The 24,038-nt window shown below is 44.0% G+C and overlaps 59 non-coding genes and 12 pseudogenes across 59 annotated transcripts; all 71 read right to left on the bottom strand.

Annotated features, from left to right (window-relative positions):
* Positions 1–48: 48 nt before the first annotated feature.
* Positions 49–167, bottom strand: LOC133786621 (5S ribosomal RNA). The gene has a single exon (XR_009871770.1). It is a non-coding gene; the product is annotated as a 5S ribosomal RNA (ribosomal RNA).
* Positions 168–388: 221 nt separating this feature from the next.
* On the bottom strand, positions 389–507 carry LOC133786909 (5S ribosomal RNA). The gene has a single exon (XR_009872049.1). It is a non-coding gene; the product is annotated as a 5S ribosomal RNA (ribosomal RNA).
* A 221-nt stretch (positions 508–728) lies between these two features.
* LOC133787123 (5S ribosomal RNA) lies at positions 729–847 on the bottom strand (annotated as a pseudogene).
* A 221-nt stretch (positions 848–1,068) lies between these two features.
* LOC133786501 (5S ribosomal RNA) lies at positions 1,069–1,187 on the bottom strand. The gene has a single exon (XR_009871658.1). It is a non-coding gene; the product is annotated as a 5S ribosomal RNA (ribosomal RNA).
* A 221-nt stretch (positions 1,188–1,408) lies between these two features.
* Positions 1,409–1,527, bottom strand: LOC133786620 (5S ribosomal RNA). The gene has a single exon (XR_009871769.1). It is a non-coding gene; the product is annotated as a 5S ribosomal RNA (ribosomal RNA).
* A 221-nt stretch (positions 1,528–1,748) lies between these two features.
* On the bottom strand, positions 1,749–1,867 carry LOC133786908 (5S ribosomal RNA). The gene has a single exon (XR_009872048.1). It is a non-coding gene; the product is annotated as a 5S ribosomal RNA (ribosomal RNA).
* Positions 1,868–2,088: 221 nt separating this feature from the next.
* Positions 2,089–2,207, bottom strand: LOC133787122 (5S ribosomal RNA; annotated as a pseudogene).
* A 221-nt stretch (positions 2,208–2,428) lies between these two features.
* On the bottom strand, positions 2,429–2,547 carry LOC133786500 (5S ribosomal RNA). Its single transcript, XR_009871657.1, has one exon. It is a non-coding gene; the product is annotated as a 5S ribosomal RNA (ribosomal RNA).
* Positions 2,548–2,768: 221 nt separating this feature from the next.
* LOC133786435 (5S ribosomal RNA) lies at positions 2,769–2,887 on the bottom strand. The gene has a single exon (XR_009871596.1). It is a non-coding gene; the product is annotated as a 5S ribosomal RNA (ribosomal RNA).
* A 218-nt stretch (positions 2,888–3,105) lies between these two features.
* LOC133786593 (5S ribosomal RNA) lies at positions 3,106–3,224 on the bottom strand. Its single transcript, XR_009871744.1, has one exon. It is a non-coding gene; the product is annotated as a 5S ribosomal RNA (ribosomal RNA).
* Positions 3,225–3,445: 221 nt separating this feature from the next.
* Positions 3,446–3,564, bottom strand: LOC133788157 (5S ribosomal RNA). The gene has a single exon (XR_009873132.1). It is a non-coding gene; the product is annotated as a 5S ribosomal RNA (ribosomal RNA).
* Positions 3,565–3,785: 221 nt separating this feature from the next.
* On the bottom strand, positions 3,786–3,904 carry LOC133786346 (5S ribosomal RNA). The gene has a single exon (XR_009871510.1). It is a non-coding gene; the product is annotated as a 5S ribosomal RNA (ribosomal RNA).
* A 218-nt stretch (positions 3,905–4,122) lies between these two features.
* LOC133786285 (5S ribosomal RNA) lies at positions 4,123–4,241 on the bottom strand. Its single transcript, XR_009871452.1, has one exon. It is a non-coding gene; the product is annotated as a 5S ribosomal RNA (ribosomal RNA).
* A 225-nt stretch (positions 4,242–4,466) lies between these two features.
* Positions 4,467–4,585, bottom strand: LOC133786853 (5S ribosomal RNA). The gene has a single exon (XR_009871994.1). It is a non-coding gene; the product is annotated as a 5S ribosomal RNA (ribosomal RNA).
* A 220-nt stretch (positions 4,586–4,805) lies between these two features.
* LOC133786619 (5S ribosomal RNA) lies at positions 4,806–4,924 on the bottom strand. Its single transcript, XR_009871768.1, has one exon. It is a non-coding gene; the product is annotated as a 5S ribosomal RNA (ribosomal RNA).
* Positions 4,925–5,145: 221 nt separating this feature from the next.
* Positions 5,146–5,264, bottom strand: LOC133787070 (5S ribosomal RNA). Its single transcript, XR_009872201.1, has one exon. It is a non-coding gene; the product is annotated as a 5S ribosomal RNA (ribosomal RNA).
* A 221-nt stretch (positions 5,265–5,485) lies between these two features.
* Positions 5,486–5,604, bottom strand: LOC133786907 (5S ribosomal RNA). The gene has a single exon (XR_009872047.1). It is a non-coding gene; the product is annotated as a 5S ribosomal RNA (ribosomal RNA).
* A 221-nt stretch (positions 5,605–5,825) lies between these two features.
* LOC133787152 (5S ribosomal RNA) lies at positions 5,826–5,944 on the bottom strand (annotated as a pseudogene).
* A 221-nt stretch (positions 5,945–6,165) lies between these two features.
* LOC133787034 (5S ribosomal RNA) lies at positions 6,166–6,284 on the bottom strand. Its single transcript, XR_009872169.1, has one exon. It is a non-coding gene; the product is annotated as a 5S ribosomal RNA (ribosomal RNA).
* Positions 6,285–6,505: 221 nt separating this feature from the next.
* LOC133786759 (5S ribosomal RNA) lies at positions 6,506–6,624 on the bottom strand. Its single transcript, XR_009871904.1, has one exon. It is a non-coding gene; the product is annotated as a 5S ribosomal RNA (ribosomal RNA).
* A 221-nt stretch (positions 6,625–6,845) lies between these two features.
* Positions 6,846–6,964, bottom strand: LOC133786370 (5S ribosomal RNA). Its single transcript, XR_009871534.1, has one exon. It is a non-coding gene; the product is annotated as a 5S ribosomal RNA (ribosomal RNA).
* A 218-nt stretch (positions 6,965–7,182) lies between these two features.
* Positions 7,183–7,301, bottom strand: LOC133786550 (5S ribosomal RNA). Its single transcript, XR_009871705.1, has one exon. It is a non-coding gene; the product is annotated as a 5S ribosomal RNA (ribosomal RNA).
* Positions 7,302–7,519: 218 nt separating this feature from the next.
* On the bottom strand, positions 7,520–7,638 carry LOC133788037 (5S ribosomal RNA). The gene has a single exon (XR_009873018.1). It is a non-coding gene; the product is annotated as a 5S ribosomal RNA (ribosomal RNA).
* A 220-nt stretch (positions 7,639–7,858) lies between these two features.
* LOC133787901 (5S ribosomal RNA) lies at positions 7,859–7,977 on the bottom strand. Its single transcript, XR_009872889.1, has one exon. It is a non-coding gene; the product is annotated as a 5S ribosomal RNA (ribosomal RNA).
* Positions 7,978–8,196: 219 nt separating this feature from the next.
* On the bottom strand, positions 8,197–8,315 carry LOC133787064 (5S ribosomal RNA). The gene has a single exon (XR_009872196.1). It is a non-coding gene; the product is annotated as a 5S ribosomal RNA (ribosomal RNA).
* Positions 8,316–8,536: 221 nt separating this feature from the next.
* On the bottom strand, positions 8,537–8,655 carry LOC133787006 (5S ribosomal RNA). Its single transcript, XR_009872142.1, has one exon. It is a non-coding gene; the product is annotated as a 5S ribosomal RNA (ribosomal RNA).
* A 221-nt stretch (positions 8,656–8,876) lies between these two features.
* Positions 8,877–8,995, bottom strand: LOC133786744 (5S ribosomal RNA). The gene has a single exon (XR_009871889.1). It is a non-coding gene; the product is annotated as a 5S ribosomal RNA (ribosomal RNA).
* Positions 8,996–9,218: 223 nt separating this feature from the next.
* On the bottom strand, positions 9,219–9,337 carry LOC133787147 (5S ribosomal RNA; annotated as a pseudogene).
* A 221-nt stretch (positions 9,338–9,558) lies between these two features.
* Positions 9,559–9,677, bottom strand: LOC133786676 (5S ribosomal RNA). The gene has a single exon (XR_009871822.1). It is a non-coding gene; the product is annotated as a 5S ribosomal RNA (ribosomal RNA).
* A 218-nt stretch (positions 9,678–9,895) lies between these two features.
* On the bottom strand, positions 9,896–10,014 carry LOC133788084 (5S ribosomal RNA). Its single transcript, XR_009873063.1, has one exon. It is a non-coding gene; the product is annotated as a 5S ribosomal RNA (ribosomal RNA).
* A 222-nt stretch (positions 10,015–10,236) lies between these two features.
* On the bottom strand, positions 10,237–10,355 carry LOC133786631 (5S ribosomal RNA). The gene has a single exon (XR_009871780.1). It is a non-coding gene; the product is annotated as a 5S ribosomal RNA (ribosomal RNA).
* A 221-nt stretch (positions 10,356–10,576) lies between these two features.
* On the bottom strand, positions 10,577–10,695 carry LOC133787097 (5S ribosomal RNA; annotated as a pseudogene).
* Positions 10,696–10,917: 222 nt separating this feature from the next.
* Positions 10,918–11,030, bottom strand: LOC133787184 (5S ribosomal RNA; annotated as a pseudogene).
* A 221-nt stretch (positions 11,031–11,251) lies between these two features.
* LOC133788153 (5S ribosomal RNA) lies at positions 11,252–11,370 on the bottom strand. Its single transcript, XR_009873128.1, has one exon. It is a non-coding gene; the product is annotated as a 5S ribosomal RNA (ribosomal RNA).
* A 221-nt stretch (positions 11,371–11,591) lies between these two features.
* Positions 11,592–11,710, bottom strand: LOC133786969 (5S ribosomal RNA). Its single transcript, XR_009872106.1, has one exon. It is a non-coding gene; the product is annotated as a 5S ribosomal RNA (ribosomal RNA).
* Positions 11,711–11,928: 218 nt separating this feature from the next.
* LOC133786510 (5S ribosomal RNA) lies at positions 11,929–12,047 on the bottom strand. Its single transcript, XR_009871666.1, has one exon. It is a non-coding gene; the product is annotated as a 5S ribosomal RNA (ribosomal RNA).
* Positions 12,048–12,268: 221 nt separating this feature from the next.
* Positions 12,269–12,387, bottom strand: LOC133786590 (5S ribosomal RNA). Its single transcript, XR_009871741.1, has one exon. It is a non-coding gene; the product is annotated as a 5S ribosomal RNA (ribosomal RNA).
* A 218-nt stretch (positions 12,388–12,605) lies between these two features.
* On the bottom strand, positions 12,606–12,724 carry LOC133786422 (5S ribosomal RNA). Its single transcript, XR_009871584.1, has one exon. It is a non-coding gene; the product is annotated as a 5S ribosomal RNA (ribosomal RNA).
* A 222-nt stretch (positions 12,725–12,946) lies between these two features.
* On the bottom strand, positions 12,947–13,065 carry LOC133786630 (5S ribosomal RNA). The gene has a single exon (XR_009871779.1). It is a non-coding gene; the product is annotated as a 5S ribosomal RNA (ribosomal RNA).
* Positions 13,066–13,286: 221 nt separating this feature from the next.
* LOC133787099 (5S ribosomal RNA) lies at positions 13,287–13,405 on the bottom strand (annotated as a pseudogene).
* Positions 13,406–13,627: 222 nt separating this feature from the next.
* Positions 13,628–13,740, bottom strand: LOC133787165 (5S ribosomal RNA; annotated as a pseudogene).
* A 221-nt stretch (positions 13,741–13,961) lies between these two features.
* Positions 13,962–14,080, bottom strand: LOC133788152 (5S ribosomal RNA). Its single transcript, XR_009873127.1, has one exon. It is a non-coding gene; the product is annotated as a 5S ribosomal RNA (ribosomal RNA).
* Positions 14,081–14,301: 221 nt separating this feature from the next.
* On the bottom strand, positions 14,302–14,420 carry LOC133786961 (5S ribosomal RNA). The gene has a single exon (XR_009872098.1). It is a non-coding gene; the product is annotated as a 5S ribosomal RNA (ribosomal RNA).
* A 217-nt stretch (positions 14,421–14,637) lies between these two features.
* LOC133786617 (5S ribosomal RNA) lies at positions 14,638–14,756 on the bottom strand. The gene has a single exon (XR_009871766.1). It is a non-coding gene; the product is annotated as a 5S ribosomal RNA (ribosomal RNA).
* Positions 14,757–14,977: 221 nt separating this feature from the next.
* On the bottom strand, positions 14,978–15,096 carry LOC133788055 (5S ribosomal RNA). The gene has a single exon (XR_009873035.1). It is a non-coding gene; the product is annotated as a 5S ribosomal RNA (ribosomal RNA).
* A 218-nt stretch (positions 15,097–15,314) lies between these two features.
* Positions 15,315–15,433, bottom strand: LOC133786580 (5S ribosomal RNA). Its single transcript, XR_009871733.1, has one exon. It is a non-coding gene; the product is annotated as a 5S ribosomal RNA (ribosomal RNA).
* Positions 15,434–15,654: 221 nt separating this feature from the next.
* LOC133788156 (5S ribosomal RNA) lies at positions 15,655–15,773 on the bottom strand. The gene has a single exon (XR_009873131.1). It is a non-coding gene; the product is annotated as a 5S ribosomal RNA (ribosomal RNA).
* A 221-nt stretch (positions 15,774–15,994) lies between these two features.
* LOC133787543 (5S ribosomal RNA) lies at positions 15,995–16,113 on the bottom strand. Its single transcript, XR_009872559.1, has one exon. It is a non-coding gene; the product is annotated as a 5S ribosomal RNA (ribosomal RNA).
* Positions 16,114–16,331: 218 nt separating this feature from the next.
* Positions 16,332–16,450, bottom strand: LOC133786284 (5S ribosomal RNA). The gene has a single exon (XR_009871451.1). It is a non-coding gene; the product is annotated as a 5S ribosomal RNA (ribosomal RNA).
* A 225-nt stretch (positions 16,451–16,675) lies between these two features.
* LOC133786852 (5S ribosomal RNA) lies at positions 16,676–16,794 on the bottom strand. Its single transcript, XR_009871993.1, has one exon. It is a non-coding gene; the product is annotated as a 5S ribosomal RNA (ribosomal RNA).
* Positions 16,795–17,014: 220 nt separating this feature from the next.
* On the bottom strand, positions 17,015–17,133 carry LOC133786618 (5S ribosomal RNA). Its single transcript, XR_009871767.1, has one exon. It is a non-coding gene; the product is annotated as a 5S ribosomal RNA (ribosomal RNA).
* A 221-nt stretch (positions 17,134–17,354) lies between these two features.
* Positions 17,355–17,473, bottom strand: LOC133786905 (5S ribosomal RNA). The gene has a single exon (XR_009872045.1). It is a non-coding gene; the product is annotated as a 5S ribosomal RNA (ribosomal RNA).
* Positions 17,474–17,694: 221 nt separating this feature from the next.
* LOC133787156 (5S ribosomal RNA) lies at positions 17,695–17,813 on the bottom strand (annotated as a pseudogene).
* A 221-nt stretch (positions 17,814–18,034) lies between these two features.
* On the bottom strand, positions 18,035–18,153 carry LOC133786499 (5S ribosomal RNA). The gene has a single exon (XR_009871656.1). It is a non-coding gene; the product is annotated as a 5S ribosomal RNA (ribosomal RNA).
* A 221-nt stretch (positions 18,154–18,374) lies between these two features.
* LOC133786434 (5S ribosomal RNA) lies at positions 18,375–18,493 on the bottom strand. The gene has a single exon (XR_009871595.1). It is a non-coding gene; the product is annotated as a 5S ribosomal RNA (ribosomal RNA).
* Positions 18,494–18,711: 218 nt separating this feature from the next.
* Positions 18,712–18,830, bottom strand: LOC133786569 (5S ribosomal RNA). The gene has a single exon (XR_009871722.1). It is a non-coding gene; the product is annotated as a 5S ribosomal RNA (ribosomal RNA).
* A 221-nt stretch (positions 18,831–19,051) lies between these two features.
* Positions 19,052–19,170, bottom strand: LOC133786485 (5S ribosomal RNA). Its single transcript, XR_009871643.1, has one exon. It is a non-coding gene; the product is annotated as a 5S ribosomal RNA (ribosomal RNA).
* Positions 19,171–19,391: 221 nt separating this feature from the next.
* LOC133786335 (5S ribosomal RNA) lies at positions 19,392–19,510 on the bottom strand. The gene has a single exon (XR_009871499.1). It is a non-coding gene; the product is annotated as a 5S ribosomal RNA (ribosomal RNA).
* Positions 19,511–19,728: 218 nt separating this feature from the next.
* LOC133786283 (5S ribosomal RNA) lies at positions 19,729–19,847 on the bottom strand. Its single transcript, XR_009871450.1, has one exon. It is a non-coding gene; the product is annotated as a 5S ribosomal RNA (ribosomal RNA).
* Positions 19,848–20,072: 225 nt separating this feature from the next.
* Positions 20,073–20,191, bottom strand: LOC133786851 (5S ribosomal RNA). Its single transcript, XR_009871992.1, has one exon. It is a non-coding gene; the product is annotated as a 5S ribosomal RNA (ribosomal RNA).
* A 220-nt stretch (positions 20,192–20,411) lies between these two features.
* LOC133786615 (5S ribosomal RNA) lies at positions 20,412–20,530 on the bottom strand. The gene has a single exon (XR_009871765.1). It is a non-coding gene; the product is annotated as a 5S ribosomal RNA (ribosomal RNA).
* Positions 20,531–20,751: 221 nt separating this feature from the next.
* Positions 20,752–20,870, bottom strand: LOC133786904 (5S ribosomal RNA). Its single transcript, XR_009872044.1, has one exon. It is a non-coding gene; the product is annotated as a 5S ribosomal RNA (ribosomal RNA).
* A 221-nt stretch (positions 20,871–21,091) lies between these two features.
* Positions 21,092–21,210, bottom strand: LOC133787158 (5S ribosomal RNA; annotated as a pseudogene).
* A 221-nt stretch (positions 21,211–21,431) lies between these two features.
* LOC133786636 (5S ribosomal RNA) lies at positions 21,432–21,550 on the bottom strand. The gene has a single exon (XR_009871784.1). It is a non-coding gene; the product is annotated as a 5S ribosomal RNA (ribosomal RNA).
* Positions 21,551–21,771: 221 nt separating this feature from the next.
* Positions 21,772–21,891, bottom strand: LOC133786807 (5S ribosomal RNA). The gene has a single exon (XR_009871949.1). It is a non-coding gene; the product is annotated as a 5S ribosomal RNA (ribosomal RNA).
* A 218-nt stretch (positions 21,892–22,109) lies between these two features.
* On the bottom strand, positions 22,110–22,228 carry LOC133786549 (5S ribosomal RNA). Its single transcript, XR_009871704.1, has one exon. It is a non-coding gene; the product is annotated as a 5S ribosomal RNA (ribosomal RNA).
* Positions 22,229–22,446: 218 nt separating this feature from the next.
* On the bottom strand, positions 22,447–22,565 carry LOC133788036 (5S ribosomal RNA). The gene has a single exon (XR_009873017.1). It is a non-coding gene; the product is annotated as a 5S ribosomal RNA (ribosomal RNA).
* A 220-nt stretch (positions 22,566–22,785) lies between these two features.
* LOC133787900 (5S ribosomal RNA) lies at positions 22,786–22,904 on the bottom strand. The gene has a single exon (XR_009872888.1). It is a non-coding gene; the product is annotated as a 5S ribosomal RNA (ribosomal RNA).
* A 222-nt stretch (positions 22,905–23,126) lies between these two features.
* Positions 23,127–23,245, bottom strand: LOC133787112 (5S ribosomal RNA; annotated as a pseudogene).
* Positions 23,246–23,469: 224 nt separating this feature from the next.
* On the bottom strand, positions 23,470–23,588 carry LOC133787144 (5S ribosomal RNA; annotated as a pseudogene).
* Positions 23,589–23,809: 221 nt separating this feature from the next.
* On the bottom strand, positions 23,810–23,928 carry LOC133786329 (5S ribosomal RNA). Its single transcript, XR_009871494.1, has one exon. It is a non-coding gene; the product is annotated as a 5S ribosomal RNA (ribosomal RNA).
* Positions 23,929–24,038: the final 110 nt, after the last annotated feature.

Below are 24,038 nucleotides of genomic sequence, written 5' to 3'. Positions count from 1 at the left end.
TTGAGCCGTAATCGGGTTTTTGAAGAACAAAAAAAAATGATTTTTTCAGGGGAGCAACACGAGGACTTCCCAGGAGGTCACCCCTCCTAGTACTACTCTCGCCCAAGCACGCTTAACTGCGGAATTCTGATGGGATCCGGTGCATTAATTCTGGTATGATCGCACCCGGAATGTTTGGTTCGCATTATTCATTTATAGCGAACGCGTGTTTCCTCCCTTTTCTCCCTCGGATCAACTAGGAACTTCTTATTCGCTGCTTGTTAGTGACCACGGTGTTAACCCCTCAAGGGAAACGAAAGTAATGACTCTTTAAAGATTTAAAACAAAAAATACAAACTTTTGAGCCGTAAGTGGATTTTTGAAGAACAAAAAAAATAAGATGTTTTCAGGGGTGCAACACGAGGACTACCCAGGAGGTCACCCCTCCAAGGACTACTCTCGCCCAAGCACGCTTAACTGCGGAGTTCTGATGGGATCCGATCCATTAGTGCTGGTATGATCGCACCCGGAATGTCTGGTCCACAATATTTATTTATAATGAACTCGTGTGTCTTCCCTTTTCTCCCTCGGATCAACTAGGAACTTCTTATTCGCTGCTTGTTAGTGACCACGGTGTTAACCCCTCAAGGGAAACGAAACTAATGACTCTTTAAAGATTTAAAACAAAAAATACAAACTTTTGAGTCGTATGTGGATTTTTGAAGAAAAAAAACAAAATGATGTTTTCAGGGTTGCAACACGAGGACTTCCCAGGAGGTCACCCTTCCTAGTTCTACGTACGCCCTAGCACGCTTAACTGCGGAGTTCTGATGGGATCCGGTGTATTATTGCTGGTATGATCTCACCCGGAATGTTTGGTCCGCAATATTCATTTACAGCGAACGCGTGTGTCCTCCCTTTCCTCCCTCGGATCTACTAGGAACTTCTTATTCGCTGCTTGTGAGTGACCACGGTGTTAACCCCTCGAGGGAAACGAAATAAATGACTCTTTGAAGATTTAAAACAGAAAATACATACTTTTGAGTTGTAAGTGGGTTTTTGAAGAACAAAAAAAAAATTATTTTTTCAGGGGAGCAACACGAGGAATTCCCAGGAGGTCACCCCTCCTAGTACTACTCTCGCCCAAGCACGCTTAACTGCGGAGTTCTGATGGGATCCGGTGCATTAGTTCTGGTATGATCCCACCCGGAATGTTTGGTCCGCAATATTCATTTATAGCGAGCGCGTGTGTCCTCCCTTTTCTCCCTCGGATCAACTAGGAACTTCTTATTCGCTGCTTGTTTGTGACCACGGTGTTAACCCCTCAAGGGAAACGATATCAATGACTCTTTAAAGATTTAAAACAGAAAATACAAACTTTTGAGCCGTAAGTGGGTTTTTGAAGAACAAAAAAAAAATGATTTTTTCAGGGGAGCAACACGAGGACTTCCCAGGAGGTCACCCCTCCTAGTACTACTCTCGCCCAAGCACGCTTAACTGCGGAATTCTGATGGGATCCGGTGCATTAATTCTGGTATGATCGCACCCGGAATGTTTGGTTCGCATTATTCATTTATAGCGAACGCGTGTTTCCTCCCTTTTCTCCCTCGGATCAACTAGGAACTTCTTATTCGCTGCTTGTTAGTGACCACGGTGCTAACCCCTCAAGGGAAACGAAAGTAATGACTCTTTAAAGATTTAAAACAAAAAATACAAACTTTTGAGCCGTAAGTGGATTTTTGAAGAACAAAAAAAATAAGATGTTTTCAGGGGTGCAACACGAGGACTACCCAGGAGGTCACCCCTCCAAGGACTACTCTCGCCCAAGCACGCTTAACTGCGGAGTTCTGATGGGATCCGATCCATTAGTGCTGGTATGATCGCACCCGGAATGTCTGGTCCACAATATTTATTTATAATGAACTCGTGTGTCTTCCCTTTTCTCCCTCGGATCAACTAGGAACTTCTTATTCGCTGCTTGTTAGTGACCACGGTGTTAACCCCTCAAGGGAAACGAAACTAATGACTCTTTAAAGATTTAAAACAAAAAATACAAACTTTTGAGTCGTATGTGGATTTTTGAAGAAAAAAAACAAAATGATGTTTTCAGGGTTGCAACACGAGGACTTCCCAGGAGGTCACCCTTCCTAGTTCTACGTACGCCCTAGCACGCTTAACTGCGGAGTTCTGATGGGATCCGGTGTATTATTGCTGGTATGATCTCACCCGGAATGTTTGGTCCGCAATATTCATTTACAGCGAACGCGTGTGTCCTCCCTTTCCTCCCTCGGATCTACTAGGAACTTCTTATTCGCTGCTTGTGAGTGACCACGGTGTTAACCCCTCGAGGGAAACGAAATAAATGACTCTTTGAAGATTTAAAACAGAAAATACATACTTTTGAGTTGTAAGTGGGTTTTTGAAGAACAAAAAAAAAATTATTTTTTCAGGGGAGCAACACGAGGAATTCCCAGGAGGTCACCCCTCCTAGTACTACTCTCGCCCAAGCACGCTTAACTGCGGAGTTCTGATGGGATCCGGTGCATTAGTTCTGGTATGATCCCACCCGGAATGTTTGGTCCGCAATATTCATTTATAGCGAGCGCGTGTGTCCTCCCTTTTCTCCCTCGGATCAACTAGGAACTTCTTATTCGCTGCTTGTTTGTGACCACGGTGTTAACCCCTCAAGGGAAACGATATCAATGACTCTTTAAAGATTTAAAACAGAAAATACAAACTTTTGAGCCGTAAGTGGGTTTTTGAAGAACAAAAAAAAAATGATTTTTTCAGGGGAGCAACACGAGGACTTCCCAGGAGGTCACCCCTCCTAGGACTACTCTCGCCCAAGCACGCTTAACTGCGGAGTTCTGATGGGATCCGGTGCACTAGTGCTGGTATGATCGCACCCGGAATGTTTGGTCCGCATTATTCATTTATAGCATGCGCGTCTGTCCTCCCTTTTCTCCCTCGGATCAACTAAGAACTTCTTATTCGTTGCTTGTTAGTGGCCACGGTGTTAACCCCTCAAGGGAAACGAAATAAATGACTCTTTCAAGATTTAAAACAGAAAATACAAACTTTTGAGCCGTAAGTGGATTTTTGAAGAAAAAAAAAATGATGTTTTCAGGGGTGCAACACGAGGACTTCCCAAGCGGTCACCCATACTAGTACTACTCTCGCCCAAGCACGCTTAACTGCGGAGTTCTGATGGGATCCGGTGTATTAGTGCTGGTATGATCGCACCCAGAATGTTTGGTCCGCAATATTCATTAATTGCTAACGCGTGTGTCCTCCCTTTTCTCCCTCGAATCAACTAGGAACTTCTTATTCTCTGCTTGTTAGTGACCACGGTGTGATCCTCTCAAGGGAAACGAAACTAATGACTCTTTAAAGATTCAAAACAGAAAATACAAACTTTTGAGCCGTAAGTGGATTTTTGAAAAACAAAAACAAAATGATGTTTTCAGGGGTGCAACACGAGGACTTCCCAGGAGGTCACCCCTCCTAGGACTACTCTCGCCCAAGCACGCTTAACTGCGGAGTTCTGATGGGATCCGATGCATTAGTGCTGGTATGATCGCACCCGGAATGTCTGGGCCGCAATATTTATTTATAACGAACGCGTGTGTCCACCCTTTTCTCCCTCGGATCAACTAGGAACTTTTTATTCGCTGCATGTTACTGACCACAGTGTTAACCCCTCAAGGGAAACGAAATCAATGACTCTTTAAAGATTTATAACAGAACATACAAACTTTTGAGCCGTAAGTGGATTTTTGAAGAACAAAAAAAAAATGACTTTCTCAGGGGTGCAACACGAGGACTTCCCAGGAGGTCACCCCTCCTAGTACTACTCTCGCCCAAGCACGCTTAACTGCGGAGTTCTGATGGGATCCGGTGCATTAGTGCTGGTATGATCGCACCCGGAATGTTTGGTACGCAATATTAATTTATAGCGAACGCGTGTGTCCTCCCTTTCCTCCCCCGGATCAACTAGGAACTTCTTATTCGCTGCTTGTGAGTGACCACGGAGTTAACCCCTCAAGGGAAACGAAATAAATGACTCTTTAAAGATTTAAAACAGAAAATACAAACTTTTGAGCCGTAAGTGGATTTTTGAAGAAAAAAAAAATGATTTTTTCAGGGGTGCAACACGAGGACTTCCCAGGAGGCCACCCCTCCTAGTACTACTCTCGCCCAAGCACGCTTAACTGCGGAGTTCTGATGGGATCCGGTGCATTAGTGCTGGTATGATCTCACCCGGAATGTTTAGTCCGCAATATTCATTTATAGCGAACGCGTGTGTCCTCCCTTTCCTCCCTCGGATCAACTAGGAACTTCTTATTCGTTGCTTGTGAGTGACCACGGTGTTAACCCCTCGAGGGAAACGAAATAAACGACTCTTTAAAGATTTAAAACAAAAAATACAAACTTTTGAGCCGTAAGTGGATTTTTGAAGAACAAAAAAAAAAAAAAAGATGGTTTCAGGGGTGCAACATGAGGACTACCCAGGAGGTCACCCCTCCTAGTACTACTCTCGCCCAAGCACGCTTAACTGCGGAGTTCTGATGGGATCCGGTGCATTAGTTCTGGTATGATCCCACCCGGAATGTTTGGTCCGCAATATTCATTTATAGCGAGCGCGTGTGTCCTCCCTTTTCTCCCTCGGATCAACTAGGAACTTCTTATTCGCTGCTTGTTTGTGACCACGGTGTTAACCCCTCAAGGGAAACGAAATAAATGACTCTTTAAAGATTTAAAACAGAAAATACAAACTTTTGAGCCGTAATCGGGTTTTTGAAGAACAAAAAAAAATGATTTTTTCAGGGGAGCAACACGAGGACTTCCCAGGAGGTCACCCCTCCTAGTACTACTCTCGCCCAAGCACGCTTAACTGCGGAATTCTGATGGGATCCGGTGCATTAATTCTGGTATGATCGCACCCGGAATGTTTGGTTCACATTATTCATTTATAGCGAACGCGTGTTTCCTCCCTTTTCTCCCTCGGATCAACTAGGAACTTCTTATTCGCTGCTTGTTAGTGACCACGGTGTTAACCCCTCAAGGGAAACGAAAGTAATGACTCTTTAAAGATTTAAAACAAAAAATACAAACTTTTGAGCCGTAAGTGGATTTTTGAAGAACAAAAAAAATAAGATGTTTTCAGGGGTGCAACACGAGGACAACCCAGGAGGTCACCCCTCCAAGGACTACTCTCGCCCAAGCACGCTTAACTGCGGAGTTCTGATGGGATCCGATCCATTAGTGCTGGTATGATCGCACCCGGAATGTCTGGTCCACAATATTTATTTATAATGAACTCGTGTGTCTTCCCTTTTCTCCCTCGGATCAACTAGGAACTTCTTATTCGCTGCTTGTTAGTGACCACGGTGTTAACCCCTCAAGGGAAACGAAACTAATGACTCTTTAAAGATTTAAAACAAAAAATACAAACTTTTGAGCCGTAAGTGGATTTTTGAAGAACAAAAAAAATAAGATGTTTTCAGGGGTGCAACACGAGGACTACCCAGGAGGTCACCCCTCCAAGGACTACTCTCGCCCAAGCACGCTTAACTGCGGAGTTCTGATGGGATCCGATCCATTAGTGCTGGTATGATCGCACCCGGAATGTCTGGTCCACAATATTTATTTATAATGAACTCGTGTGTCTTCCCTTTTCTCCCTCGGATCAACTAGGAACTTCTTATTCGCTGCTTGTTAGTGACCACGGTGTTAACCCCTCAAGGGAAACGAAACTAATGACTCTTTAAAGATTTAAAACAAAAAATACAAACTTTTGAGTCGTATGTGGATTTTTGAAGAAAAAAAACAAAATGATGTTTTTAGGATTGCAACACGAGGACTTCCCAGGAGGTCACCCTTCCTAGTTCTACTGACGCCCTAGCACGCTTAACTGCGGAGTTCTGATGGGATCCGGTGTATTATTGCTGGTATGAACTCACCCGGAATGTTTGGTCCGCAATATTCATTTACAGCGAACGCGTGTGTCCTCCCTTTCCTCCCTCGGATCAACTAGGAACTTCTTATTCGCTGCTTGTGAGTGACCACGGTGTTAACCCCTCGAGGGAAACGAAATAAATGACTCTTTGAAGATTTAAAACAGAAAATACAAACTTTTGAGATGTGAGTGGGTTTTTGAAGAACAAAAAAAAAATGATTTTTTCAGGGGAGCAACACGAGGACTTCCCAGGAGGTCACCCCTCCTAGTACTACTCTCGACCAGGCACGCTTAACTGCGGAGTTCTGATTGGAACCGGTGCATTAGTTCTGGTATGATCGCACCCGTAATGTTTGGTTCGCAATATTCATTTATAGCGAACGCGTGTGTCCTCCCTTTTCTCCCTCGGATCAACTAGGAACTTCTTATTCGCCGCTTGTGAGTGACCACGGGGTTAACCCCTCAAGGGAAACGAAATAAATGACTCTTTAAAGATTTAAAACAGAAAATACAAACTTTTGAGCCGTAAGTGGATTTTTGAAGAACAAAAAAAAAATGATTTTTTCAGGGGTGCAACACGAGGACTTCCCAAGAGGCCACCCCTCCTAGTACTACTCTCGCCCAAGCACGCTTAATTGTGGAGTTCTGATGGGATCCGGTGCATTAGTGCTGGTATGATCCCACCCGGAATGTTTGGTGCGCAATATTCATATATAGCGAACACGTGTGTCCTCCCTTTTCTCCCTCGGATCAACTAGAAACTTCTTATTCGCTTCTTGTTAGTGACCACGGTGTTAACCCCTCAAGGGAAACGATATCAATGACTCTTTAAAGATTTAAAACAGAACATACAAACTTTTGAGCCGTAATTGGATTTTTGAAGAACAAAAAAAATATGATTTTTTCAAGGGTGCGACACGAGGACTTCCCAGGAGGTCACCCCTCCTAGTACTACTCTCTCCCAAGCACGCTTATCTGCGGAGTTCTGATGGGATCCGGTGCATTAGTGCTGGTATGATCGCACCCGGAATGTTTGGTCCACAATATTCATTAATAGCGAGCGCGTGTGTCCTCCCTTTTCTCCCTCGGATCAACTAAGAACTTCTTATTCGCTGCTTGTTAGTGGCCACGGTGTTAACCCCTCAAGGGAAACGAAATAAATGACTCTTTCAAGATTTAAAACAGAATATACAAACTTTTGAGCCGTAAGTGGATTTTTGAAGAAAAAAAAAATGATGTTTTCAGGGGTGCAACACGAGGACTTCCCAAGCGGTCACCCATACTAGTACTACTCTCTCCCAAGCACGCTTAACTGCGGAGTTCTGATGGGATCCGGTGCATTAGTGTTGGTATGATCGCACCCGGAATGTTTGGTCCGCAATATTCATTAATTGCTAACGCGTGTGTCCTCCCTTTTCTCCCTCGGATCAACTAGGAACTTCTTATTCGCTGCTTGTTAGTGGCCACGGTGTTAACCCCTCAAGGGAAACGAAATAAATGACTCTTTCAAGATTTAAAACAGAAAATACAAACTTTTGAGCCGTAAGTGGATTTTTGAAGAAAAAAAAAATGATGTTTTCAGGGGTGCAACACGAGGACTTCCCAAGCGGTCACCCATACTAGTACTACTCTCTCCCAAGCACGCTTAACTGCGGAGTTCTGATGGGATCCGGTGCATTAGTGCTGGTATGATCGCACCCGGAATGTTTGGTCCGCAATATTCATTAATTGCTAACGCGTGTGTCCTCCCTTTTCTCCCTCGGATCAACTAGGAACTTCTTATTCGTTGCTTGTTAGTGACCACGGTGTGATCCTCTGAAGGGAAACGAAACAAATGACTCTTTAAAGATTTAAAACAAAAAATACAAACTTTTGAGCCGTAAGTGGATTTTTGAAGAACAAAAACAAAATGAAGTTTTCAGGGTGCAACACGAGGACTTCCCAGGAGGTCACCCCTCCTAGTACTACTCTCGCCCAAGCACGCTTAACTGCGGAGTTCTGATGGGATCCGGAGCATTAGTGCTGGTATGATCGCACACGGAATGTTTGGTCCGCAATATTCATTTATAGCGAACGCGTGTGTCCTATCTTTCCTCCCTCGGATCAACTAGGAACTTCTTATTCGCTGCTTGTGGGTGACCACGGTGTTAACCCCTCAAGGGAAACGAAATAAATGACTCTTTAAAGATTTAAACAAAAAATATAAACTTTTGAGCCGTAAGTGATTTTTTAAGAACAAAAAAAAAAAGATGTTTTCAGGGGTGCAACACGAGGACTACCCAGGAGGTCACCCCTACTAGGACTACTCTCGCCCAAGAACGCTTAACTGCGGAGTTCTGATGGGATCCGATGCATTAGTCGTGGTATGATCGCACCCGGAATGTCTGGTCCACAATATTGATTTATAACGAACTCGTGTGTCATCCCTTTTCTCCCTCGGATCAACTAGGAACTTCTTATTCGCTGCTTGTTAGTGACCACAGTGTTAACCCCTCAAGGCAAACGAAATAAATGAGTATTTAAAGATTGAAAACAGAAAAGACAAACTTTTGAGCCGTAAGTGGATTTTTGAAGAACAAAAAAAAAATGATGTTTTCAGGGGTGCAACAAGAGGACTTCCCAGGAGGTCACCCCTCCTAGTACTACTCTCGTCCAAGCACGCTTAACTGCGGTGTTCTGATGGGATCCGATGCATTAGAGCTGGTATGATCGCACCCGGAATGTTTGGACCGCAATATTCATTTATAGCGAACGCGTGTGTCCTCCATTTTCTCCCTCGGATCAACTAAGAACTTCTTATTCTCTGCTTGTGAGTGACCACGGTGATAACCCCTCGAGGGAAACGAAATAAATGACTCTTTGAAGATTTCAAACAGAAAATACAAACTTTTGAGCTGTAAGTGGGTTTTGGAAGAACAAAAAAAAAATGATTTTTTCAGGGGAGCAACACGAGGAATTCCCAGGAGGTCACCCCTCCTAGTTCTACTCTCGCCCAAGAACGCTTAACTGCGGAGTTCTGATGGGATCCGGTGAATTCGTTCTGGTATGATCGCACCTGGAATGTTTGGTTCGCATTATTCATCTATAGCGAACGCGTGGGTCCTCCCTTTTCTCCCTCGAATCAACTAGGAACTTCCTATTCGCTGCATGTTAGTGACCACGCTGTTAACCACTCAAGGGAAACGAAAGGAATGACTCTTTAAAGATTTAAAACAAAAAATACAAACTATTGAGCCGTAAGTGGATTTTTGAAAAACAAAAAAAAAAAAAGATGGTTTCAGGGGTGCAACACGAGGGCTACCCAGGAGGTCACCCCTCCTAGGACTACTCTCGCCCAAGCACGCGTAACTGCGGAGTTCTGAATCGATCCGATGCATTAGTGCTGGTATGATCGCACCCGGAATGTTTGGTCCGCAATATTCATTAATTGCTAACGCGTGTGTCCTCCCTTTTCTCCCTCGAATCAACTAGGAACTTTTTATTCGCTGCTTGTTAGTGACCACAGTGTTAACCCCTCAAGGGAAACGAAATCAATGACTCTTTAAAGATTTATAACAGAAAATACAAACTTTTGAGCCGTAAGTGGATTTTTGAAGAACAAAAAAAAAATAATTTTTTCAGGGTTGCAACACGAGGACTTCCCAGGTGGTCACCCTTCCTAGTACTACTCTCGCCCAAGCACGCGTAACTGCGGAGTTCTGATGGGATCCGATGCATTAGTGCTGGTATGATCGCACACAAAATGTCTGGTCCGCAATATTCATTTATAGCGAACGCGTGTGTCCTCCCTTTCCTCCCTCGGATAAACTAGGAACTTCTTATTTGCTGCTTGTGAGTGACCACGGGGTTAACCCCTCAAGGGAAACGAAATAAATGACTCTTTAAAGATTTAAAACAGAAAATACAAACTTTTGAGACGTAAGTGGATTTTTGAAGAAAAAAAAAATGATTTTTTCAGGGGTGCAACACAAGGACTTCCCAGGAGGTCACCCCTCCTAGTACTACTCTCGCCCAAGCACGCTTAACTGCGGAGTTCTGATGGGATCCGGTGCATTAGTGCTGGTATGATCTCACCCGGAATGTTTGGTCCGCAATATTCATTTATAGCGAACGCGTGTGTCCTCCCTTTCCTCCCTCGGATCAACTTGGAACTTCTTATTCGCTGCTTGTGAGTGACCACGGTGTTAACCCCTCGAGGGAAACAATATAAACGACTCTTTAAAGATTTAAAACAAAAAAAAAAAAACTTTTGAGCCGTAAGTGGCTTTTTGAAGAACAAAAAAAAAATGATGTTTTCAGGGGAGCAACACGAGGACTTCCAAGGAGGTCACCCATCCTAGTACTACTCTCGCCCAAGCACGCTTAACTGCGGAGTTCTGATGGGAACCGATGCATTAGTGCTGGTATGATCGCACACAAAATGTTTGGTCCACAATATTCATTTATAGCGAGCGCGTGTGTCCTCCCTTTTCTCCCTCGGATCAACTAGGAACTTCTTATTCGCTGCTTCTTTGTGACCACGGTGTTAACCCCTCAAGGGAAACGAAATAAATGACTCTTTAAAGATTTAAAACAGAAAATACAAACTTTTGAGCCGTAATCGGGTTTTTGAAGAACAAAAAAACAATGATTTTTTCAGGGGACCAACACGAGGACTACCCAGGAGGTCACCCCTCCTAGTAGTACTCTCGCCCAAGCACGCTTAACTGCGGAGTTCTGATGGGATCCGGTGCATTAGTTCTGGTATGATCGCACCAGGAATGTTTGGTTCGCATTATTCATTTATAGCGAACGCGTGTTTCCTCCCTTTTCTCCCTCGGAACAACTAGGAACTTCTTATTCGCTGCTTTTTTGTGATAACGGTGTTAAACCCTCAAGGGAAACGAAAGTAATGACACTTTAAAGATTTAAAACAAAAAATACAAACTTTTGAGCCGTAAGTGGATTTTTGAAGAACAAAAAAAAAAAAGATGTTTTCAGGGGTGCAACACGAGGACTGCCCAGAAGGTCACCCCTCCTACTCTCGCCCAAGCACGCTTAACTGCGGAGTTCTGATGGGATCCGATCCATTAGTGCTGGTATGATCGCACGCGGAATGTCTGGTCCACAATATTTATTTATAATGAACTCGTGTCTCCTCCCTTTTCTCCCTCGGATCAACTAGGAACTTCTTATTCGCTGCTTGTTAGTGACCACGGTGTTAACCCCTCAAGGGAAACGAAACTAATGACTCTTTAAAGATTTAAAACAAAAAATACAAACTTCTGAGCCGTAAGTGGATTTTTGAAGAACAAAAACAAAATGATGTTTTCAGGGGTGCAACACGAGGACTTCCCAGGAGGTCACCCCTCCTAGTACTACTCTCGCCCAAGCACGCTTAACTGCGGATTTCTGATGGGATCCGGTGCATTAGTGCTGGTATGATCCCACCCGGAATGTTTGGTCCGCAATATTCATTTATAGCGAACACGTGTGTCCTCCCTTTTCTCCCTCGGATCAACTAAGAACTTCTTATTCGCTGCTTGTTAGTGACCACGGTGTCAACCCCTCAAGGGAAACTATATCAATGACTCTTTAAAGATTTAAAACAGAACATACAAACTTTTGAGCCGTAAGTGGATCTTTGAAGAACAAAAAAAAAATGATTTTTTCAGGGGAGCGACACGAGGACTTCCCAGGAGGTCACCCCTCCTAGTACTACTCTCAACCAGGCACGCTTAACTACGGAGTTCTGATGGGAACCGGTGCATTAGTTCTGGTATGATCGCACCCGTAATGTTTGGTTCGCAATATTCATTTATAGCGAACGCGTGTGTCCGCCCTTTTCTCCCACGGATCAACTAAGAACTTCTTATTCGCTGCTTGTTAGTGGCCACGGTGTTAACCCCTCAAGAGAAACGAAATAAATGACTCTTTCAAGATTAAAATCAGAAAATACAAACTTTTGAGCCGTAAGTGGATTTTTGAAGAAAAAAAAAATGATGTTTTCAGGGGTGCAACACGAGGACTTCCCAAGCGGTCACCCATACTAGTACTACTCTCGCCCAAGCACGCTTAACTGCGGAGTTCTGATGGGATCCGGTGCATTAGTGCTGGTATGATCGCACCCGGAATGTTTGGTCCGCAATATTCATTAATTGCTAACGCGTGTGTCCTCCCTTTTCTCCCTCGGATCAACTAGGAAATTCTTATTCGCTGCTTGTTAGTGACCACGGTGTGATCCTCTCAAGGGAAACGAAACTAATGACTCTTTAAAGATTTAAAACAGAAAATACAAACTTTTGAGCCGTAAGTGGATTTTTGAAGAACAAAAACAAAATGATGTTTTCAGGGGTGCAACATGAGGACTTCCCAGGAGGTCACCCCTCCTAGGACTACTCTCGCCCAAGCACGCTTAACTGCGGAGTTCTGATGGGATCCGGTGCACTAGTGCTGGTATGATCGCACCCGGAATGTTTGGTCCGCATTATTCATTTATAGCATGCGCGTCTGTCCTCCCTTTTCTCCCTCGGATCAACTAAGAACTTCTTATTCGTTGCTTGTTAGTGGCCACGGTGTTAACCCCTCAAGGGAAACGAAATAAATGACTCTTTCAAGATTTAAAACAGAAAATACAAACTTTTGAGCCGTAAGTGGATTTTTGAAGAAAAAAAAAATGATGTTTTCAGGGGTGCAACACGAGGACTTCCCAGGAGGTCACCCCTCCTTGTACTACTCTCGCCCAAGCACGCTTAACTACGGAGTTCTGATGGGATCCGGTGCATTAGTGCTGGTATGATCTCACCCGGAATGTTTGGTCCGCAATATTCATTTATAGCGAACGCGTGTGTCCTCCCTTTCCTCCCTCGGATCAACTTGGAACTTCTTATTCGCTGCTTGTGAGTGACCACGGTGTTAACCCCTCGAGGGAAACGAAATAAACGACTCTTTAAAGATTTAAAAAAAAAAAAAAAAAACTTTTGAGCCGTAAGTGGCTTTTTGAAGAACCAAAAAAAAATGATGTTTTCAGGGGAGCAACACGAGGACTTCCAAGGAGGTCACCCATCCTAGTACTACTCTCGCCCAAGCACGCTTAACTGCGGAGTTCTGATGGGAACCGATGCATTAGTGCTGGTATGATCGCACACAAAATGTTTGGTCCACAATATTCATTTATAGCGAGCGCGTGTGTCCTCCCTTTTCTCCCTCGGATCAACTAGGAACTTCTTATTCGCTGCTTCTTTGTGACCACGGTGTTAACCCCTCAAGGGAAACGAAATAAATGACTCTTTAAAGATTTAAAACAGAAAATACAAACTTTTGAGCCGTAATCGGGTTTTTGAAGAACAAAAAAAAAATTATTTTTTCAGGGGACCAACACGAGGACTACCCTGGAGGTCACCCCTCCTAGTACTACTCTCGCCCAAGCACGCTTAACTGCGGAGTTCTGATGGGATCCGGTGCATTAGTTTTGGTATGATCGCACCCGGAATGTTTGGTTCGCATTATTCATTTATAGCGAACGCGTGTTTCCTCCCTTTTCTCCCTCGGAACAACTAGGAACTTCTTATTCGCCGCTTTTTTGTGACAACGGTGTTAAACCCTCAAGGGAAACGAAAGTAATGACACTTTAAAGATTTAAAACAAAAAATACAAACTTTTGAGCCGTAAGTGGATTTTTGAAGAACAAAAAAAAAAAAGATGTTTTCAGGGGTGCAACACGAGGACTACCCAGAAGGTCACCCCTCCTACTCTCGCCCAAGCACGCTTAACTGCGGAGTTCTGATGGGATCCGATCCATTAGTGCTGGTATGATCGCACCCGGAATGTCTGGTCCACAATATTTATTTATAATGAACTCGTGTGTCCTCCCTTTTCTCCCTCGGATCAACTAGGAACTTCTTATTCGCTGCTTGTTAGTGACCACGGTGTTAACCCCTCAAGGGAAACGAAACTAATGACTCTTTAAAGATTTAAAACAAAAAATACAAACTTCTGAGCCGTAAGTGGATTTTTGAAGAACAAAAACAAAATGATGTTTTCAGGGGTGCAACACGAGGACTTCCCAGGAGGTCACCCCTCCTAGTACTACTCTCGCCCAAGCACGCTTAACTGCGGATTTCTGATGGGATCCGGTGCATTAGTGCTGGTATGATCCCACCCGGAATGTTTGGTCCGCAATATTCATATATAGCGAACACGTGTGTCCTCCCTTTTCTCCCTCGGATCAACTAAGAACTTCTTATTCGCTGCTTGTTAGTGACCACGGTGTTAACCCCTCAAGGGAAACGATATCAATGACTCTTTAAAGATTTAAAACAGAACATACAAACTTTTGAGCCGTAAGTGGATTTTTGAAGAACAAAAAAAAAATGATTTTTTCAGGGGAGCGACACGAGGACTTCCCAGGAGGTCACCCCTCCTAGTACTACTCTCAACCAGGCACGCTTAACTGCGGAGTTCTGATGGGAACCGGTGCATTAGTTCTGGTATGATCGCACCCGTAATGTTTGGTTCGCAATATTCATCTATACCGAACGCGTGTGTCCGCCCTTTTCTCCCTCGGATCAACTAAGAACTTCTTATTCGCTGCTTGTTAGTGGCCACGGTGTTAACCCCTCAAGGGAAACGAAATAAATGACTCTTTCAAGATTTAAATCAGAAAATACAAACTTTTGAGCCGTAAGTGGATTTTTGAAGAAAAAAAAATGATGTTTTCAGGGGTGCAACACGAGGACTTCCCAAGCGGTCACCCATACTAGTACTACTCTCGCCCAAGCACGCTTAACTGCGGAGTTCAGATGGGATCCGGTGCATTAGTGCTGGTATGATCGCACCCGGAATGTTTGGTCCGCAATATTCATTAATTGCTAACGCGTGTGTCCTCCCTTTTCTCCCTCGGATCAACTAGGAACTTCTTATTCGCTGCTTGTTAGTGACCACGATGTGATCCTCTCAAGGGAAACGAAACTAATGACTCTTTAAAGATTTAAAACAGAAAATACAAACTTTTGAGCCGTAAGTGGATTTTTGAAGAACAAAAACGAAATGATGTTTTCAGGGGTGCAACACGAGGACTTCCCAGGAGGTCACCCCTCCTAGGACTACTCTCGCCCAAGCACGCTTAACTGCGGAGTTCTGATGGGATCCGGTGCACTAGTGCTGGTATGATCGCACCCGGAATGTTTGGTCCGCATTATTCATTTATAGCATGCGCGTCTGTCCTCCCTTTTCTCCCTCGGATCAACTAAGAACTTCTTATTCGTTGCTTGTTAGTGGCCACGGTGTTAACCCCTCAAGGGAAACGAAATAAATGACTCTTTCAAGATTTAAAACAGAAAATACAAACTTTTGAGCCGTAAGTGGATTTTTGAAGAAAAAAAAAATGATGTTTTCAGGGGTGCAACACGAGGACTTCCCAAGCGGTCACCCATACTAGTACTACTCTCGCCCAAGCACGCTTAACTGCGGAGTTCTGATGGGATCCGGTGTATTAGTGCTGGTATGATCGCACCCAGAATGTTTGGTCCGCAATATTCATTAATTGCTAACGCGTGTGTCCTCCCTTTTCTCCCTCGAATCAACTAGGAACTTCTTATTCTCTGCTTGTTAGTGACCACGGTGTGATCCTCTCAAGGGAAACGAAACTAATGACTCTTTAAAGATTCAAAACAGAAAATACAAACTTTTGAGTCGTAAGTGGATTTTTGAAGAACAAAAACAAAATGATGTTTTCAGGGGTGCAACACGAGGACTTCCCAGGAGGTCACCCCTCCTAGGACTACTCTCGCCCAAGCACGCTTAACTGCGGAGTTCTGATGGGATCCGATGCATTAGTGCTGGTATGATCGCACCCGGAATGTCTGGGCCGCAATATTTATTTATAACGAACGCGTGTGTCCACCCTTTTCTCCCTCGGATCAACTAGGAACTTTTTATTCGCTGCTTGTTACTGACCACAGTGTTAACCCCTCAAGGGAAACGAAATCAATGACTCTTTAAAGATTTATAACAGAACATACAAACTTTTGAGCCGTAAGTGGATTTTTGAAGAACAAAAAAAAAATGACTTTTTCAGGGGTGCAACACGAGGACTTCCCAGGAGGTCACCCCTCCTAGTACTACTCTCGCCCAAGCACGCTTAACTGCGGAGTTCTGATGGGATCTGGTGCATTAGTGCTGGTATGATCGCACCCGGAATGTTTGGTACGCAATATTAATTTATAGCGAACGCGTGTGTCCTCCCTTTCCTCCCCCGGATCAACTAGGAACTTCTTATTCGCTGCTTGTGAGTGACCACGGAGTTAACCCCTCAAGGGAAACGAAATAAATGACTCTTTAAAGATTTAAAACAGAAAATACAAACTTTTGAGCCGTAAGTGGATTTTTGAAGAAAAAAAAAATGATTTTTTCAGGGGTGCAACACGAGGACTTCCCAGGAGGCCACCCCTCCTAGTACTACTCTCGCCCAAGCACGCTTAACTGCGGAGTTCTGATGGGATCCGGTGCATTAGTGCTGGTATGATCTCACCCGGAATGTTTAGTCCGCAATATTCATTTATAGCGAACGCGTGTGTCCTCCCTTTCCTCCCTCGGATCAACTAGGAACTTCTAATTCGCTGCTTGTGAGTGACCACGGTGTTAACCCCTCGAGGGAAACGAAATAAACGACTCTTTAAAGATTTAAAACAAAAAATACAAACTTTTGAGCCGTAAGTGGATTTTTGAAGAACAAAAAAAAAAAAAAAGATGGTTTGAGGGGTGCAACATGAGGACTACCCAGGAGGTCACCCCTCCTAGTACTACTCTCGCCCAAGCACGCTTAACTGCGGAGTTCTGATGGGATCCGGTGCATTAGTTCTGGTATGATCCCACCCGGAATGTTTGGTCCGCAATATTCATTTATAGCGAGCGCGTGTGTCCTCCCTTTTCTCCCTCGGATCAACTAGGAACTTCTTATTCGCTGCTTGTTTGTGACCACGGTGTTAACCCCTCAAGGGAAACGAAATAAATGACTCTTTAAAGATTTAAAACAGAAAATACAAACTTTTGAGCCGTAATCGGGTTTTTGAAGAACAAAAAAAAATGATTTTTTCAGGGGAGCAACACGAGGACTTCCCAGGAGGTCACCCCTCCTAGTACTACTCTCGCCCAAGCACGCTTAACTGCGGAATTCTGATGGGATCCGGTGCATTAATTCTGGTATGATCGCACCCGGAATGTTTGGTTCGCATTATTCATTTATAGCGAACGCGTGTTTCCTCCCTTTTCTCCCTCGGATCAACTAGGAACTTCTTATTCGCTGCTTGTTAGTGACCACGGTGTTAACCCCTCAAGGGAAACGAAAGTAATGACTCTTTAAAGATTTAAAACAAAAAATACAAACTTTTGAGCCGTAAGTGGATTTTTGAAGAACAAAAAAAATAAGATGTTTTCAGGGGTGCAACACGAGGACTACCCAGGAGGTCACCCCTCCAAGGACTACTCTCGCCCAAGCACGCTTAACTGCGGAGTTCTGATGGGATCCGATCCATTAGTGCTGGTATGATCGCACCCGGAATGTCTGGTCCACAATATTTATTTATAATGAACTCGTGTGTCTTCCCTTTTCTCCCTCGGATCAACTAGGAACTTCTTATTCGCTGCTTGTTAGTGACCACGGTGTTAACCCCTCAAGGGAAACGAAACTAATGACTCTTTAAAGATTTAAAACAAAAAATACAAACTTTTGAGTCGTATGTGGATTTTTGAAGAAAAAAAACAAAATGATGTTTTCAGGGTTGCTACACGAGGACTTCCCAGGAGGTCACCCTTCCTAGTTCTACTGACGCCCTAGCACGCTTAACTGCGGAGTTCTGATGGGATCCGGTGTATTATTGCTGGTATGATCTCACCCGGAATGTTTGGTCCGCAATATTCATTTACAGCGAACGCGTGTGTCCTCCCTTTCCTCCCTCGGATCAACTAGGAACTTCTTATTCGCTGCTTGTGAGTGACCACGGTGTTAACCCCTCGAGGGAAACGAAATAAATGACTCTTTGAAGATTTAAAACAGAAAATACAAACTTTTGAGTTGTAAGTGGGTTTTTGAAGAACAAAAAAAAAATTATTTTTTCAGGGGAGCAACACGAGGAATTCCCAGGAGGTCACCCCTCCTAGTACTACTCTCGCCCAAGCACGCTTAACTGCGGAGTTCTGATGGGATCCGGTGCATTAGTTCTGGTATGATCCCACCCGGAATGTTTGGTCCGCAATATTCATTTATAGCGAGCGCGTGTGTCCTCCCTTTTCTCCCTCGGATCAACTAGGAACTTCTTATTCGCTGCTTGTTTGTGACCACGGTGTTAACCCCTCAAGGGAAACGATATCAATGACTCTTTAAAGATTTAAAACAGAAAATACAAACTTTTGAGCCGTAAGTGGGTTTTTGAAGAACAAAAAAAAAATGATTTTTTCAGGGGAGCAACACGAGGACTTCCCAGGAGGTCACCCCTCCTAGGACTACTCTCGCCCAAGCACGCTTAACTGCGGAGTTCTGATGGGATCCGGTGCACTAGTGCTGGTATGATCGCACCCGGAATGTTTGGTCCGCATTATTCATTTATAGCATGCGCGTCTGTCCTCCCTTTTCTCCCTCGGATAACCTAAGAACTTCTTATTCGTTGCTTGTTAGTGGCCACGGTGTTAACCCCTCAAGGGAAACGAAATAAATGACTCTTTCAAGATTTAAAACAGAAAATACAAACTTTTGACCCGTAAGTGGATTTTTGAAGAAAAAAAAAATGATGTTTTCAGGGGTGCAACACGAGGACTTCCCAAGCGGTCACCCATACTAGTACTACTCTCGCCCAAGCACGCTTAACTGCGGAGTTCTGATGGGATCCGGTGTATTAGTGCTGGTATGATCGCACCCAGAATGTTTGGTCCGCAATATTCATTAATTGCTAACGCGTGTGTCCTCCCTTTTCTCCCTCGAATCAACTAGGAACTTCTTATTCTCTGCTTGTTAGTGACCACGGTGTGATCCTCTCAAGGGAAACGAAACTAATGACTCTTTAAAGATTCAAAACAGAAAATACAAACTTTTGAGCCGTAAGTGGATTTTTGAAGAACAAAAACAAAATGATGTTTTCAGGGGTGCAACACGAGGACTTCCCAGGAGGTCACCCCTCCTAGGACTACTCTCGCCCAAGCACGCTTAACTGCGGAGTTCTGATGGGATCCGATGCATTAGTGCTAGTATGATCGCACCCGGAATGTCTGGGCCGCAATATTTATTTATAACGAACGCGTGTGTCCACCCTTTTCTCCCTCGGATCAACTAGGAACTTTTTATTCGCTGCATGTTACTGACCACAGTGTTAACCCCTCAAGGGAAACGAAATCAATGACTCTTTAAAGATTTATAACAGAACATACAAACTTTTGAGCCGTAAGTGGATTTTTGAAGAACAAAAAATAAATGACTTTCTCAGGGGTGCAACACGAGGACTTCCCAGGAGGTCACCCCTCCTAGTACTACTCTCGCCCAAGCACGCTTAACTGCGGAGTTCTGATGGGATCCGGTGCATTAGTGCTGGTATGATCGCACCCGGAATGTTTGGTACGCAATATTAATTTATAGCGAACGCGTGTGTCCTCCCTTTCCTCCCCCGGATCAACTAGGAACTTCTTATTCGCTGCTTGTGAGTGACCACGGAGTTAACCCCTCAAGGGAAACGAAATAAATGACTCTTTAAAGATTTAAAACAGAAAATACAAACTTTTGAGCCGTAAGTGGATTTTTGAAGAAAAAAAAAATGATTTTTTCTGGGGTGCAACACGAGGACTTCCCAGGAGGCCACCCCTCCTAGTACTACTCTCGCCCAAGCACGCTTAACTGCGGAGTTCTGATGGGATCCGGTGCATTAGTGCTGGTATGATCTCACCCGGAATGTTTAGTCCGCAATATTCATTTATAGCGAACGCGTGTGTCCTCCCTATCCTCCCTCGGATCAACTAGGAACTTCTTATTCGTTGCTTGTGAGTGACCACGGTGTTAACCCCTCGAGGGAAACGAAATAAACGACTCTTTAAAGATTTAAAACAAAAAATACAAACTTTTGAGCCGTAAGTGGATTTTTGAAGAACAAAAAAAAAAAAAAAGATGGTTTCAGGGGTGCAACATGAGGACTACCCAGGAGGTCACCCCTCCTAGTACTACTCTCGCCCAAGCACGCTTAACTGCGGAGTTCTGATGGGATCCGGTGCATTAGTTCTGGTATGATCCCACCCGGAATATTTGGTCCGCAATATTCATTTATAGCGAGCGCGTGTGTCCTCCCTTTTCTCCCTCGGATCAACTAGGAACTTCTTATTCGCTGCTTGTTTGTGACCACGGTGTTAACCCCTCAAGGGAAACGAAATAAATGACTCTTTAAAGATTTAAAACAGAAAATACAAACTTTTGAGCCGTAATCGGGTTTTTGAAGAACAAAAAAAAATGATTTTTTCAGGGGAGCAACACGAGGACTTCCCAGGAGGTCACCCCTCCTAGTACTACTCTCGCCCAAGCACGCTTAACTGCGGAATTCTGATGGGATCCGGTGCATTAATTCTGGTATGATCGCACCCGGAATGTTTGGTTCGCATTATTCATTTATAGCGAACGCGTGTTTCCTCCCTTTTCTCCCTCGGATCAACTAGGAACTTCTTATTCGCTGCTTGTTAGTGACCACGGTGTTAACCCCTCAAGGGAAACGAAAGTAATGACTCTTTAAAGATTTAAAACAAAAAATACAAACTTTTGAGCCGTAAGTGGATTTATGAAGAACAAAAAAAATAAGATGTTTTCAGGGGTGCAACACGAGGACTACCCAGGAGGTCACCCCTCCAAGGACTACTCTCGCCCAAGCACGCTTAACTGCGGAGTTCTGATGGGATCCGATCCATTAGTGCTGGTATGATCGCACCCGGAATGTCTGGTCCACAATATTTATTTATAATGAACTCGTGTGTCTTCCCTTTTCTCCCTCGGATCAACTAGGAACTTCTTATTCGCTGCTTGTTAGTGACCACGGTGTTAACCCCTCAAGGGAAACGAAACTAATGACTCTTTAAAGATTTAAAACAAAAAATACAAACTTTTGAGTCGTATGTGGATTTTTGAAGAAAAAAAACAAAATGATGTTTTCAGGGTTGCAACACGAGGACTTTCCAGGAGGTCACCCTTCCTAGATCTACTGACGCCCTAGCACGCTTAACTGCGGAGTTCTGATGGGATCCGGTGTATTATTGCTGGTATGATCTCAACCGGAATGTTTGGTCCGCAATATTCATTTACAGCGAACGCGTGTGTCCTCCCTTTCCTCCCTCGGATCAACTAGGAACTTCTTATTCGCTGCTTGTGAGTGACCACGGTGTTAACCCCTCGAGGGAAACGAAATAAATGACTCTTTGAAGATTTAAAACAGAAAATACAAACTTTTGAGTTGTAAGTGGGTTTTTGAAGAACAAAAAAAAAATTATTTTTTCAGGGGAGCAACACGAGGAATTCCCAGGAGGTCACCCCTCCTAGTACTACTCTCGCCCATGCACGCTTAACTGCGGAGTTCTGATGGGATCCGGTGCATTAGTTCTGGTATGATCCCACCCGGAATGTTTGGTCCGCAATATTCATTTATAGCGAGCGCGTGTGTCCTCCCTTTTCTCCCTCGGATCAACTAGGAACTTCTTATTCGCTGCTTGTTTGTGACCACGGTGTTAACCCCTCAAGGGAAACGATATCAATGACTCTTTAAAGATTTAAAACAGAACATACAAACTTTTGAGCCGTAATTGGATTTTTGAAGAACAAAAAAAATATGATTTTTTCAAGGGTGCGACACGAGGACTTCCCAGAAGGGTCACCCCTCCTAGTACTACTCTCTCCCAAGCACGCTTATCTGCGGAGTTCTGATGGGATCCGGTGCATTAGTGCTGGTATGATCGCACCCGGAATGTTTGGTCCACAATATTCATTAATAGCGAGCGCGTGTGTCCTCCCTTTTCTCCCTCGGATCAACTAAGAACTTCTTATTCGCTGCTTGTTAGTGGCCACGGTGTTAACCCCTCAAGGGAAACGAAATAAATGACTCTTTCAAGATTTAAAACAGAATATACAAACTTTTGAGCCGTAAGTGGATTTTTGAAGAAAAAAAAAATGATGTTTTCAGGGGTGCAACACGAGGACTTCCCAAGCGGTCACCCATACTAGTACTACTCTCTCCCAAGCACGCTTAACTGCGGAGTTCTGATGGGATCCGGTGCATTAGTGTTGGTATGATCGCACCCGGAATGTTTGGTCCGCAATATTCATTAATTGCTAACGCGTGTGTCCTCCCTTTTCTCCCTCGGATCAACTAGGAACTTCTTATTCGCTGCTTGTTAGTGGCCACGGTGTTAACCCCTCAAGGGAAACGAAATAAATGACTCTTTCAAGATTTAAAACAGAAAATACAAACTTTTGAGCCGTAAGTGGATTTTTGAAGAAAAAAAAAATGATGTTTTCAGGGGTGCAACACGAGGACTTCCCAAGCGGTCACCCATACTAGTACTACTCTCTCCCAAGCACGCTTAACTGCGGAGTTCTGATGGGATCCGGTGCATTAGTGCTGGTATGATCGCACCCGGAATGTTTGGTCCGCAATATTCATTAATTGCTAATGCGTGTGTCCTCCCTTTTCTCCCTCGGATCAACTAGGAACTTCTTATTCGTTGCTTGTTAGTGACCACGGTGTGATCCTCTGAAGGGAAACGAAACAAATGACTCTTTAAAGATTTAAAACAAAAAATACAAACTTTTGAGCCGTAAGTGGATTTTTGAAGAACAAAAACAAAATGAAGTTTTCAGGGTGCAACACGAGGACTTCCCAGGAGGTCACCCCTCCTAGTACTACTCTCGCCCAAGCACGCTTAACTGCGGAGTTCTGATGGGATCCGGAGCATTAGTGCTGGTATGATCGCACACGGAATGTTTGGTCCGCAATAATCATTTATAGCGAACGCGTGTGTCCTCCCTTTCCTCCCTCGGATCAACTAGGAACTTCTTATTCGCTGCTTGTGAGTGACCACGGTGTTAACCCCTCGAGGGAAACGAAATAAATGACTCTTTGAAGATTTCAAACAGAAAATACAAACTTTTGAGCTGTAAGTGGGTTTTGGAAGAACAAAAAAAAAAATGATTTTTTCAGGGGAGGAACACGAGGAATTCCCAGGAGGTCACCCCTCCTAGTTCTACTCTCTCCCAAGAACGCTTAACTGCGGAGTTCTGATGGGATCCGGTGCATTAGTTCTGGTATGATCGCACCTGGAATGTTTGGTTCGCATTATTCATTTATAGCGAACGCGTGGGTCCTCCCTTTTCTCCCTCGGATCAACTAGGAACTTCTTATTCGCTGCATGTTAGTGACCACGGTGTGAACCCCTCAAGGGAAACGAAAGGAATGACTCTTTAAAGATTTAAAACAAAAAATACAAACTTTTGAGCCGTAAGTGGATTTTTGAAGAACAAAAAAAAAAAAAAGATGGTTTCAGGGGTGCAACACGAGGACTACCCAGGAGGTCACCCCTCCTAGGACTACTCTCGCCCAAGCACGCGTAACTGCGGAGTTCTGATTGTATCCGATGCATTAGTGCTGGTATGATCGCACCCGGAATGTCTGGGCCAGAATATTTATTTATAACGAACGCATGTGTCCTCCCTTTTCTCCCTCGGATCAACTAGGAACTTTTTATTCGCTGCTTGTTAGTGACCACGGTGTTAACCCCTCAAGGGAAACGAAATCAATGACTCTTTAAAGATTTATAACAGAACATACAAACTTTTGAGCTGTAAGTGGATTTTTGAAGAACAAAAAAAAAATGATTTTTTCAGGGTTGCAACACGAGGACTTCCCAGGAGGTCACCCCTCCTAGTACTACTCTCGCCCAAGCACGCTTAACTGCGGAGTTCTGATGGGATCCGATGCATTAGTGCTGGTATGATCGCACACAAAATGTCTGGTCCGCAATATTCATTTATAGCGAACGCGTGTGTCCTCCCTTTCCTCTCTCGGATCAACTAGGAACTTCTTATTCGCTGCTTGTGAGTGACCACGGGGTT

This window comes from Humulus lupulus, chromosome 6, assembly GCF_963169125.1.
Source record: "Humulus lupulus chromosome 6, drHumLupu1.1, whole genome shotgun sequence".
Lineage (NCBI taxonomy): Eukaryota > Viridiplantae > Streptophyta > Magnoliopsida > Rosales > Cannabaceae > Humulus > Humulus lupulus.
This window is presented reverse-complemented; position numbering and strand designations above follow the sequence as displayed.